At 41.2% G+C, this 12,069-nt stretch overlaps 1 long non-coding RNA gene across 1 annotated transcript in view; it reads left to right on the forward strand.

Annotated features, from left to right (window-relative positions):
* LOC108884570 (uncharacterized) overlaps window positions 1-12,069 on the forward strand; it is a 50,631-nt gene that overhangs the window by 22,629 nt on the left and 15,933 nt on the right. The window contains exon 3 of the long non-coding RNA XR_007813447.1: window positions 8,143-8,225. This is a non-coding gene — a long non-coding RNA (uncharacterized LOC108884570). The remainder of the gene's footprint in view (window positions 1-8,142; window positions 8,226-12,069) is intronic.

Genomic DNA, 12,069 nt, shown 5'->3' on the forward strand with positions numbered 1-12,069 from the left:
GTACAAATTAAAAACAAATAAAGGATGCAGTGGGAAACAGAAGGCAAAGATCTGGATCTATTATACTCTGATTTATGGACCACTGATCCATAGCAGGTTGGGTCAGTGAGCTAGTGAGTGTGCATTCTAGCAGCCTCATTGCCAACTCACCTGCCAGTCAATAACCTATTTAATTTAATGTCACAGCCTATACGGGCAAAGCATATTGACAAGCTGCAGAATACACCTTCAAGAGGCCCCCAGCTGCAAGTGCCAGATAAACTGCATTTGAAAAATTCAATCTTGCTTCCATGGATGCCCCTGAGTCCTTTATAAATTATTAACGTGTGCCCCCCCACACTCATAAAGTATGGGGTGAAAGTAATAGTTGAGGAGTTAATGTCAGTGATTGGGGGGTGTGGGGGTGTGATCAGTTGTTGCAGAGACAAGCCAGTATTCCCACATTGCATTTCCAGCTAAGTCCACCTGCTCTCAGAGGTGACACAGTCACTAACTGGCCTTTATGAATCTTTCAGAAGAGGAGAGAAGGGAGAGATGGCATTTCAACATTTAATAAAGTGTCTTTCCTCAAGTGTAATGCTGGTTCTATATGTTATGCTGTAGACTGACACTTGAAATAAGGTCTCCTTGGCTTTTTGAAAACTATATTCACCAAGAGGCAAATACTGAAGAAGATGACAAATCAAAGTGCGTGATAAGACTTGTGGCAGCTCTCTTTGAACTCTCTTTCTTTCTGAAAACAAAATCAAATGTTGGCATACAAACTCACTGATGCATCCTTGTGTGTGCCTCAAAGACTCTTTTGGTTGGATGACATCTGAAGGTGACTCCCTCAACAAGTCTACATTTTTGATGCCTCTGTCCTGTTGCAGTCAATAAGCCATTTAATCTTGGTGCTCAGCTGAGTCGATGCAGCCGATGTCGTGTCCAGGGCTTATGGTAGACAAGACGAGGGTTCTGTCCAGACCTGATAAACCATTCATTTCCTTGAGCTCCTTTGTCTTCCATTCAGTTCAGAGAAAAGAGCTCTTGGCCTATTTCAATCATGGATGCCTCTCTTTAATGAGCTGCTTTAATCCTTAGCAGCGAACGCAGCTTGCCTTTCGGCATGACAAAAATGTACTAGATTAGAGGATTACTCACATTTTTGTATTCATGTACTAATTTATGAACACAAGCCATTCTAAGAATCCCATGCAAAAGAATGAAAGTTGCTGTCTGTTTCAATGTTCATATCAAAAGCTTGTGTTTTACAAACTGCCATTACTAATATGGGTGATTCATCCCTTTGGGATTATTAGCAGCTGTATGTGCCTGTTTTCATCTCAGTTATATTTGTTTAAATGAACAATTGTTCGGTTCTCTATTAAAAGTCTTCAGGTTTGCCCTGTAATCAACATCAACTGACATTAGCAAAATCTCTTACGTTCTCTCATCTCCCACCTCAATTCAGAGTTAAATAAAACAGCAATAAGGATACACACTCATCACCTCTGAGCATTTAAAATAAAATTTAAAAAAAACAAACTTACCCTAGCATAGACAGAAGCCGTAAAAACGTTCTGTATACTTTGATTAGAAACCAAGAAGGAAAACAATCCCCCCTCCCAAGCATTTTGTGAGCTGGACCACTGATGTTGCACAGTTGAACTAACTTTTGATACAGACATACATTTGCATGTCATTACAGCAGACTGACAGGACAAGTGGTGATAATCTTTGAAAGACACTTGAATTGTAAATGAGTGAGTGAACATGATGATGCATGTAGGCTACTTTACATTTTGACTTTAGTCAGATAGATTGCCAACCTCCTTTTCATCATATGCCTCTCATAAGGTTATTTTAGATGTACAGTGCAACTTTGACTATTCTGATTCGTGTGCATCCATGCATTCCCTGCTGACTTCTGTTATTCACAAAAATATGAATTCAAGTGAATGATGATTTTCAAAAGAAATACCATTGTGTGGCTGAAAGATCAGGTCCATTGTAGGTTTCGTGGGAAACAGTCAGTGTGAGAGGTGTTGGTGGGCAGACAAAGTGCAGTGGGACGCCTCCCAGGCTCCTCGGGATCTGGCCACAGAACATCTCGGTAAATGCGGTCAGACAGATGAGTCTCGCCTCGGAGCGCTGCCTCCCAAGGGCAGAGTGACATTTTCTGGGGACAATATGGGACTGCAGTGACATAGAAAACATTTCCCTCCCCCCTGACACTCTGCAGTTCTGTGGCCCCTCTCCTTTCCTCCATCTCTCCAGCCCCCCCTCCCGCTCCCTCCCTCTCTCCTAATTTCCCTGGTCCTGAGTGCTGCAGTAACTACCTTCTGCCTTTTCATTCTGTTACAGGTCAAAAGACTTGACAAAGTTCCAAAAGCCTGGCGGCACTACACTAGGGAGTGAAATGGATGAAAATGTGACTGGGTTCAACAAAGGAAAATGATTACAGACAGAAAAGATACACAGCATCAAGTACATTTTCTGAAAATTTTAGAAAGCTGTAGCTGCTGTGTATGTGTCATAAACATCCAAACTCAGAAAGGAAAGTTAAGAACACAGGGGATCAGTCAACAACCTGAGCTGCTGAATATATTTTGAGACTTGTTTTTGAAGATTTAAGGTTATTGTTTTTTACACAGCTTTGCAGAATACCTTCACTGTTCCCTGCTAGTCCTTGATTAGTGTGAATAAAATGCTAATCCTAGTACTTCATGCATTTATGATTTTAAAACAATCATTAATGCACTTTTTGACAAAAGGGCACACAGAAAATAATCAGTATTCATACTTTAGCGTTCCACTCTGTGTACTCTGATCATATATCATCACATACATGTAGACTAACAGCTGTATGTCAGTGTCCCCACATGTATTTACTGTTTAGCCTCCTGTACTGTGCTGTCATCCATTTTGAGTCAGACTGCACATCTGTCATTGTGGATTGGTACGGTGGTCTGTGTGACAGATGAGTCCTTCCCTCTCAGCGGGGACTCTCCAGGGATGTGCAAATTTCTGCGCATCCAAGCATCGGCAATCATGCATAGCACCTTGATGAGAGACAGGCCCCCGCCACATGATTGACTGGCATACTAACGTGACGCGATGGCTACGAACACCACAGGCACAGAAACATAAAGACTGCAGGCATGCAGCCCTGTCCTCGACACACAGAAACACGCTTGGACACACAGAACGAATCACTGCACATTAAGAGCTCATCTTTCTTCTTCTCTCCTGTACTAAATAATGTGACTAGCTGATATCCATGGCTAATCTCATTAGAGTATGTCACAGAGCAGGGGACAGGGTGCCATTGAAGCTGCACGGACTAGGTATTATCGTTGATTACACAAACACAAGACTCCATCATGCACGAAGATGTTTTATTGTTCACTTCAGAGAGAGGATAGTGTTTTCAATCAAGGTTTGGAGAGTTTCTTGACATGGGCAGTAGAGGGTCAGAGACAATTAACTTTCAAGGGTCTAGTGAGAATCAGGGTTAAAAGCATCCAATCAAGTCAAGACAGTAATTTGCTTTTCCCCTCGCTGCACTGCTAAAGCCAGTTAGTGGTCGATCCAATTAAGACTTTGGTTTAGACCTGGCGTTGTCCTGCAGTGGCGTCCTGCAGGCAGAAGCACAGAGAGCAAGACGAGATCTCTATGAAGGGCTGTCTATCACACAGGGATTGTTTGACACTCTGCTTTGATTGCTCCATTTTTCTGCGCTGGGTTCCTCTGTAGGTGGCTAACAGGCCCAGTTCAAGACCGTCTCGCTGTCTGTCGTCCCCAATGAGGGCAACCATAGCTCCTGCTGGGTCAGCAGGACACTGATTGGGCGAGAGACTCGACGTCTGCCGAGGGTGAGAGAGAGAATGGACCCAGCGGTCCTGCTGTTTGTTTAAGAGCAGGAAGCCATGAGGAAATGCCTAATGTCTTAATTGGTGTGAGTGGCAACGGACGGTACCTGACGAGACTCATTAATCAGAGCAGGGTGAAAAGGCTAGAGGCCTGGATAGCGAGAGGGAGACAGAGAAATGGAGAGAGAGAGGGGGGAGATATCAGGCCAGCGCTGTGTGTCAAGCAGGGCCCCTGAGCTGCCTTGTCCTACAGCTTCACACCAATTCAAGACACCCACTGATACCCCCGCAGCTGTGTCTGTCACACTCGGCCACTCAGCCACAGTGCAGAATGAGGATGCAACAATAATTAGAATCCATTTACACCCTCGCACTGACACATGTCCTCCACATGCATGTCACAAACAGCAAAATTCCATGTTGTACAAAACACCCAGGTCACTGCCATGTGCTGTGGAGACAAAATCTTTATTGTGCAGAAATTGTTCCTCCCTGAGTTTCATCTCTGTTTGTCATGTCCAACATGGCCTTTGCGTTTTCGGGGGCATTTCAAGCTCTGTCACACATCTCTGACAGCAAGCCTCGAGAGACTGCTATACTGTATCAACAGCATAGACTCACATAAAGAAATAATCACAGACACACACACATATACACACAAACAAAAGTTTTCCCTTTAGGTTAGCGCGTCAGACAGCAGCCATTGTGTAGGGACTGATGTTCCTCTGCACAAAGTGAAAAAAAATGTTCTTCTCTCCACTCTGTCTTTCTCAGCGTTGTTCTTTCAGCATGTTTCCCCCGATCTTGTCCAGGTCACTTCACCTAATGGAGTAAAATTAAGGCCCTGAGGCCAGGAGATGTCCTCTGGACACAAACATTCATGTTTCACGACAAGGACTTTCTTTGTTTTTCACTGTTCTACCCCTGTGTCTCTGCCTCAGGCTTGCGGGAGGAGAGATCACTTAACTGCCTTTTACGTTGCCATTTTCTCTGGCTATTCATGGACATACCATTAAAGCAAGGCTAGCACTTTATGTTTGTGTCACTGCATTTGTTGGCTGCCTCTCAGTGCCCTCCATTTCTAAGGTTGACACAACAACCAGTTGAAACATAATATCAGTGTAATGCTGCTTGTGGAGTGCCCTATACTGTAGGTCATAAATACGACCTCTTTTATTGATAGATCTCATTTAATAGCCAGTCTCAGATATCTGCAAAAGATTAATGTATCTGTTGTCCAGTAATGGCTTTGTTTTATTGGAAGGTCAATGTAACACACATTGAAGAAAAGTGCAGGGTTATTTATTTCTCTGTATATTGACAGCTGTCTCTTTCATGCACTGCCAGTTTTCTGAGTTCTCTCCAGCTCTCATTTCCTACACATTTATTCCTTTTCTTTCTTTTTTTTTCAAACTTTGTTTTGGATGCGTATTTTTTAGTTGCACCACAGAATGCATGTAGAATATTATGCAAATGTTTGCGCAGTGTTATTCCCTCAAATGGATTTCTGTTCACAGAATATTTCAGCATGAAGAAGAGAGCACAGAGAGGCAGACTGGGAAGAAATCAGTACTGAATTTGCCATTGTTTGTGTAAACTGTGAATATGTTGCTGAAGTCTATGGGATGACAGAAAGCGAACTAACATCTTTTTCTTTATTTGTTACTTCATTACAGGTCTCAAACTAACAATTATTTCAGTTTTCTTCTGTTTTAGTTAGAACAACTCCTGATGTGTGTATCATTGAAATATCGCATAATAGGAAATCAACAGGGATCTCTGTGTCACAAAGGGCTTGCTAGTCTGCTTTAAAATGATCACCACACACTTTGACACACTGATCTGGCTGCCTACCCGCTGTTCCAGTGGAAGGCAGCAACATGAGCTTCTCTATTGCATATGCCACCTACATGTGCAATCCCACACAGTCCTTCCCATCACAGCACAGGCTATGGAGGGACAGTTTGGTTGGTGGGCATGGTTTTCTTCATCTGTCCGCCCACCAAAACTCATCATCTTAATTGTCCCTTCTGTTGATGTGAAATTCAATAAAAGTGGCAGGGACCATTTTGAATTGATTGTGAATAGATGCCACTGCCTGGCTGTCTACATGACAGCTCGAAGGGAACTGATGTACTGTATTAGACAAAGTGTCTATGTGTGCATGTGTGTGTGTATTTTAGGGTGGGGTGGGGGTTCTTCATTATCTTGACTTGAAAAGTGGTTTGCTTGGAAATGTGGCACATGAGGTGAAAAAAACTGTCTGCCCTGCCCACCCTCTGTTTTTTACATAACCTTGCTGGTAGTGCATAGCAAATCTGTCTCTTCACATTTGTATAGATATGTTCAATTGCTCACGGGGCATGAATTCCTCATTGTCGCTGGAAAATGGGGAGGTAAAGATGAAAAACCATCAAGTCCTTACTTTTCACATGGCTGCACTCAACTCATTACTCTTTGATAGCATGCCCCTGAAACTTAAGCTGTGAATAATGATGTTTTGTAGTCCTTTTGACCTTTCCTCCTATATATACAGCCCAACCAATATTTAACATGTTGCATTTCCTACACCTGCTGTCTTGCGACACCATTGGCACAGTACTGCTGTGGGGTTAGATGGGCCAAGAAAGGTAAAGCTTGTCTGTGTCACACTGAGATATGCAATGACAGGTGATCATCTGGAAAAAAGTGTTCAGTCATCTGGACAGTTCGAATCTATAGCATAGGTTAGAAGCTACTTAACTGTACTAGGTAGGTGGTAGATCAATAAAGACGATTCCATGCCTGGTACTAAAATGTCAAAAAAAAAGTCATACAAATACAGGAAAGACAGGAGGTACACATTATTCTTGCGGTTAATTGACAAGGTCTTTACATGTGTCTAATGTTTTCATTGAGGAAAAGCACAAAACGCACTTGACTGCTCTTTCTTCTTTTTCATAAATCAGTATTGATCAGCAGAGTGTGCTGCGCTCTAGACAGCAATCAAGACATTGCAATGCTTGGCACCCATTTCCTCTCTCATCCTCAGGCTACATTGATTTTATGAAAGTGGGGCTCTTCTAAACCCAGTTGGTACTTTAAAACTTCATCGTCCTCTAGCCCATTATTTTCGTGGCTCATGAGGCCTTTCTGCCCTTGGGAATGACAGCTATTGCAGAAAATGTTGCCAGACCATTTGCCTCATTGCCATTTTATATATATGTTTAAAATCTCTGTCTCCCTTCCTTTTATGCTCTTTATCTGTGTTTTCCTCTGTGCGTTAAGAGGGTTTGATTTTTGTCTTCGCAGTTTCTGTCTTAATCCATCTCTTTTTATGTTTAGATCAATCAGCTACATGTGTTAGGGCAGACTTGTCGTCACTTCTTATATGAAAGATAAAAGTTGATCAGAAATCTGCAGCCAACTAGATTAAGGCCCAGTGGTTGTAGTGCAACTTCACACATTCCCTGCACTAATATTATTTTTTGTTCTCTTTGGCAGTTAGGAAGCATACTTCAGTATCACAGGCATTTTGTCTCCAGTGCAAAATTTGTGGTAGGGTTTGCGTTTGAAAACCTTATGCGATTATGCGTCAAAGATTAAATCTAAATTTCAGATGTCAGATGTAATATGAGAAAACCCTACTATGGCCCTTAAAAAACTTAGAACGATTTGGACACTCATTGTAGAAGTAGATATTAAAATCTCATTTGAGGAGTTAGAGGAATTTTCAAGTCAACAGCATAGTTGTAATTCTTTTCATGTAGTGCTTCTGTGTCAAAGCTGTGGCATTTCACATCTACCTATTGGCATAACAGAAATATTCAGCTATGAAACAAATGACATGACATTCTCTAGTCCCATTATGTGACCACTTCCCAGCATTTTATTGTATTTCAGCTACATTATTAACAAAATCACTTGCAGCTTGTGGCTGGTGGTGTCAATATTGGTTGGTTTCAAATTGGAATACTAAAAATGCTAACGAGCCAGTTGTGATTTAGTGGATACAGTGTGTTACTGAGGTAGCTAATACACAAACACAAGCTTCTGCATTTTGACAGATAAACAAAAGAATGGCCAAACTAAAACTTTGATTCAAATGGAGCAAGTGGCAAATTGGCAAAGGCATTTTGAAGTACGTAATAAATCAATTTAAATTCAAATGAGGTAGTAGATAAAGTTTTGATGATATTTGTAAAATAAATACATTTTGAAAAGTCACCCCAACCTTTTCTGTTTCCCCAGGTACTTACTCTTTCTGTCCCTCCCTCTCTTTCTTTCTCTTTCTGTTCATTAATTATAGGCTCAGCATCAGCAGTGCATTTCACAGCATGGGGTTAATGTAGAGGAGGATATGTCGCCTGGGGAGGCTGATGCCTGATGCCAGTGAGTTCTCCACACCCCTCACATCCCACTGTGCCACCCACATTCACACTTTTGCTACCCATGTGCAGCTAAGTGCACCTCTTAATCTGCTTACAGAACTTTCCTAAACATTGGGCATATTTCCATGAAAAATTAATTTATCGGCTGAAGTGCAATGGCTAAACATAGATGGACTCTTTGTGTTTTTCTTTTCGATTCCTGCTGACTGGAGGAAAGTGTTATATTAGGACTAATTTTTTCATTTAAATGAAAGCTTGTCAGTGTTGAAAGACTGTTCTGGGTGGTGGCTTTTAGCTGTTTTAATAGTCTGTGGCTTTGTGTACAGGGGGGCTTAAACAATTTGAGATTGATAGCAGGATCCAATCTTGTGTTTTGACTTTTGGTAGAGGGACCATTGTTGTGTTAACATTTGTGCTTTAAAGGATTATTTCATTCAAATTACAAAACAAAAAACAAACAAAAAACATAAAACAGTAGGAGCCTCTCTAGTAATGTTTTTTTGTGCCCATTGCATTCCTCTTACTACATAAAGAATTACATTTAACACCCTCTTTGTAATTTATATTGTGCGTTCTGCAGCCACATTCCTGTGCAGTATGTAATTGCCTGTTCTAGGGTCAGCTGTGGAATACATAAATAAAGGGATTCGTACGATCAGTGTCAATATGCGACCGAAATGATTTGTGTTGCTTATTCTTCTGAGACAAAGACAAGTCATGATTAATTAGTTACAAAACACTGCATTATTGCAGTGACTCAAAACGTGCAGTAAAAAATAGATTTAATTCAGAATATCTGTTCGCTCTGATGTATAAATTTTGTTTGTATGTTTGTAATTGTGCTCATGCACAGTAAATCTGCTGCTCTGTTCAGTGAAATGCAACACTCGCATCTCGCCTGGGAAATACATTTGGTTATTGCTTTGGATAAATAAATAAATTCAATTACGTCCTATGCATCGAATAACTTGGCTCTCACACAGGCCCGGGTATGTCTGTTTGAAAGTGATTAATGCTACAGCGGGGAGCGGTAACTAAGACACAGGAGAGCCTTATTGACATTAAAGAAGATATCATCATACCCGCTCAATGAAAGAATCACTCCCACGTCCAGGAGCCGTGCAGAATAGAACACAAAGTTTCTAATTTCAGCCAGGTTTATTGAGGCGTCAGATTGCACCTGCCGTGGGCTCACACTCCGATGGCCTTTCAGACCCTAACTCTCTGTCTCAATCAGGGAAAATGATTGCCTGGCTGGCTGCTACCTGCCTTCGTCATCCTGTAATTATACGCGCTTCCATTTAGAGAGACATGCCTAGAAGCTCTGACTGGGACTCGACAGCTCCCACTGAGGGAGTATGGGCTGGTACCAACAAGTGTCCTGCTAGCGGGTACCAGATGAGGTGGTTGAGGGATGTTCTGTTTCCTCTGTATTTATTTAACAAAGAAACTACATGTGATGGATTCTCACCTTTTCATCATCTCTTTTCAACACAGCTGTCTCATTACGTGGTGTTAAACAAGTAATTTCTCCCTCTGAGCCTTTTATCTATTAATGCTTTCTATGATGATTTGAAGAACACTAGATAAAGTCTTTTTTTAACAAGAGGCAGACCATAATTTTGTGACTGTTGAGCAAAAATCCAAAAACAGCCCATCAGCAGGCAAAGAAGGAACAATGGAGCAGCCCTGGCACATGTGACGATGTTCACCTCTCCCAAACAAGGCCCCAAGAGCCCACAGTGGGTCCACCCTAACAGCTGCATCACTTCACAAGTTTGGCTCAGTTTCACAAAGCTTCTGTTGTGCCCAGTTTTGTTTGTTCTGCAAGTTCCACCAAAGCAGTCTGTACTTACTGTGTAAACCCAGCCCAGTTGTTTAGAAGTTTGTTGGGTAGATTTGTGGCACAATAGGCTGTGTTGCCATCTGTTTAGAGAGAGAAACATGAAAAAGTCCTATACAAAAGTTTGTTGACTCTCCCCTTAATGAGAGGTACACATCCACCCTTCCTCCTAACAAACTGTACACATCCATTTCATAGTAGGCAAGTCCTCTTGTTTTCCAGTTGTATCTGGGTACAGATGACTCACAGAAGTGTTGACATACAATTCTTAAAACGTTTTCAGTTTTTTACCAAACCAAGTTACCAAAGGAAATTTTAGGACTAAATAGTAAATGATTTTTCACTATTTGGTAGAGCAATTATTTAAATCATATATTAAAATGAATCAATACACAGTTAATGAACCTTTTCATACTGTAGTCAAGTTTTTTGCTTGATGAAAAATACCACATTGTGATAAAAATATCACACAAAAATACTCCCTGTCTCTTCAGATATCTAGAGACAAAAGACAGTGACACCGATACGTGTTGCAAGACCTAAGCAGCATCAATACCACTGGATGTGAAGGAGATCAAAAGCAGCATTTTCTTTTTTCATTCCTTGTTTTATACTTCTATTGTACACTAAAAACCCCCACACAATGCTATGTCAGTGTTACTGTACCAGAGTTTTGTCTCAATTTTCTTTGTGTAGTGTGTAATTACTAATCAGAGTCTCCTGGTCACTACAGTATTAATATCTTGGTTGGTTTTAGGTTTATTTCTTTTTGTTCAGTGTGTGTTCAGGGCAAAGTACCGACGCGTGACATCATCTGCTGATGTAGTGTATTTGTTGAGTTGTTCCTAAAATCTGATTGCAATTTGGGCATGAAATTAACCTTTGGGGCAATTTGCTCTTTAATGTTAAGAGTATCATTAGTTATGCAGAAAAAGTGGAAGTAGTAAAATGCAGTTGGTATTAGTTGTAGTTCCTGAGTTTGAAAGTGAATGCAGGATAAACATGACCATAAAGACAGACACAACCACAAACAAAACATTCAGCTTGAATGCTCAGACAAATAACACACAAGCCGTAAGTGACGCACCACAGCTGAATGCCTTGACAATGGCTAATTTATCTGTCATGTCCATGGCATATGCCTCAATTAGAAAGTAATTTTCTACAAACGTCATTGTTCAGCTTTCTGGTCTATTTTTCTTGCTTTCCACAGTGGTTCAGCTGCAACAGTGCTATACATTAGTCGCATTATCACTGCCTCCAGGGGCTGTTTGATCAAAAACATAGCATCCATGTTTCTAGGGGAGTGCAAGAGAGAAATTTGGGGCAGGGGTTATATATTGCATCATGATGATGGGCCATTTTGCTGAATGGAACCCAATATGGAATGACTTTCTTTAGGAACTGCAGAAAATGACCATCAGAGCTGCAGGCCAGAACAAAGAGGCTTCATTATTGTCTGTGACTTTCATTCTGTTTCATAATGAGAAATCAAATAGGATTGCAGAGAAAACTACAAAAAGCATGAGTAAATGTTTAAGACTACGCAACTGTTGGAAATGTGTTGAATAGTTTTCTTTTTTCTTTTTTTGCTGTCTTGCTTGTCAATAATTTCATCGACTTCTGGAGGTGGCCATATCACATTTCTGCAGGACATAAAGGACAAGCCAACCTGCATGTGCTGTAATGAGCTTTTTGATTAAGAATGAAAATCCGCTGGAGGGAAAAAAATGTCTTGTGATAGAGTAATTTCTCTCGTGCCACATCGCTACGCCTGCCTGCTTACATAGAGAGCATTAAAACGGTGGCTGTAGCCAAACGTCCTCATCCTCCTCCAGCCTGGTCTGCCCAGCCAGGAAGCCAAAAACAAGCACTTCTGTTCCAACACTTATGCATCTGTGTGCATTGTTATTTAAAATGAGATGGCTTGGTAGCAGCTATTTATCCCTCAAACATTCCTATTAGAGCTGGCTTCAGTCAGCCTCATTCAGGTTTGCACTCA

This window comes from Lates calcarifer, linkage group LG6 (assembly GCF_001640805.2).
Source record: "Lates calcarifer isolate ASB-BC8 linkage group LG6, TLL_Latcal_v3, whole genome shotgun sequence".
NCBI lineage: Eukaryota > Metazoa > Chordata > Actinopteri > Centropomidae > Lates > Lates calcarifer.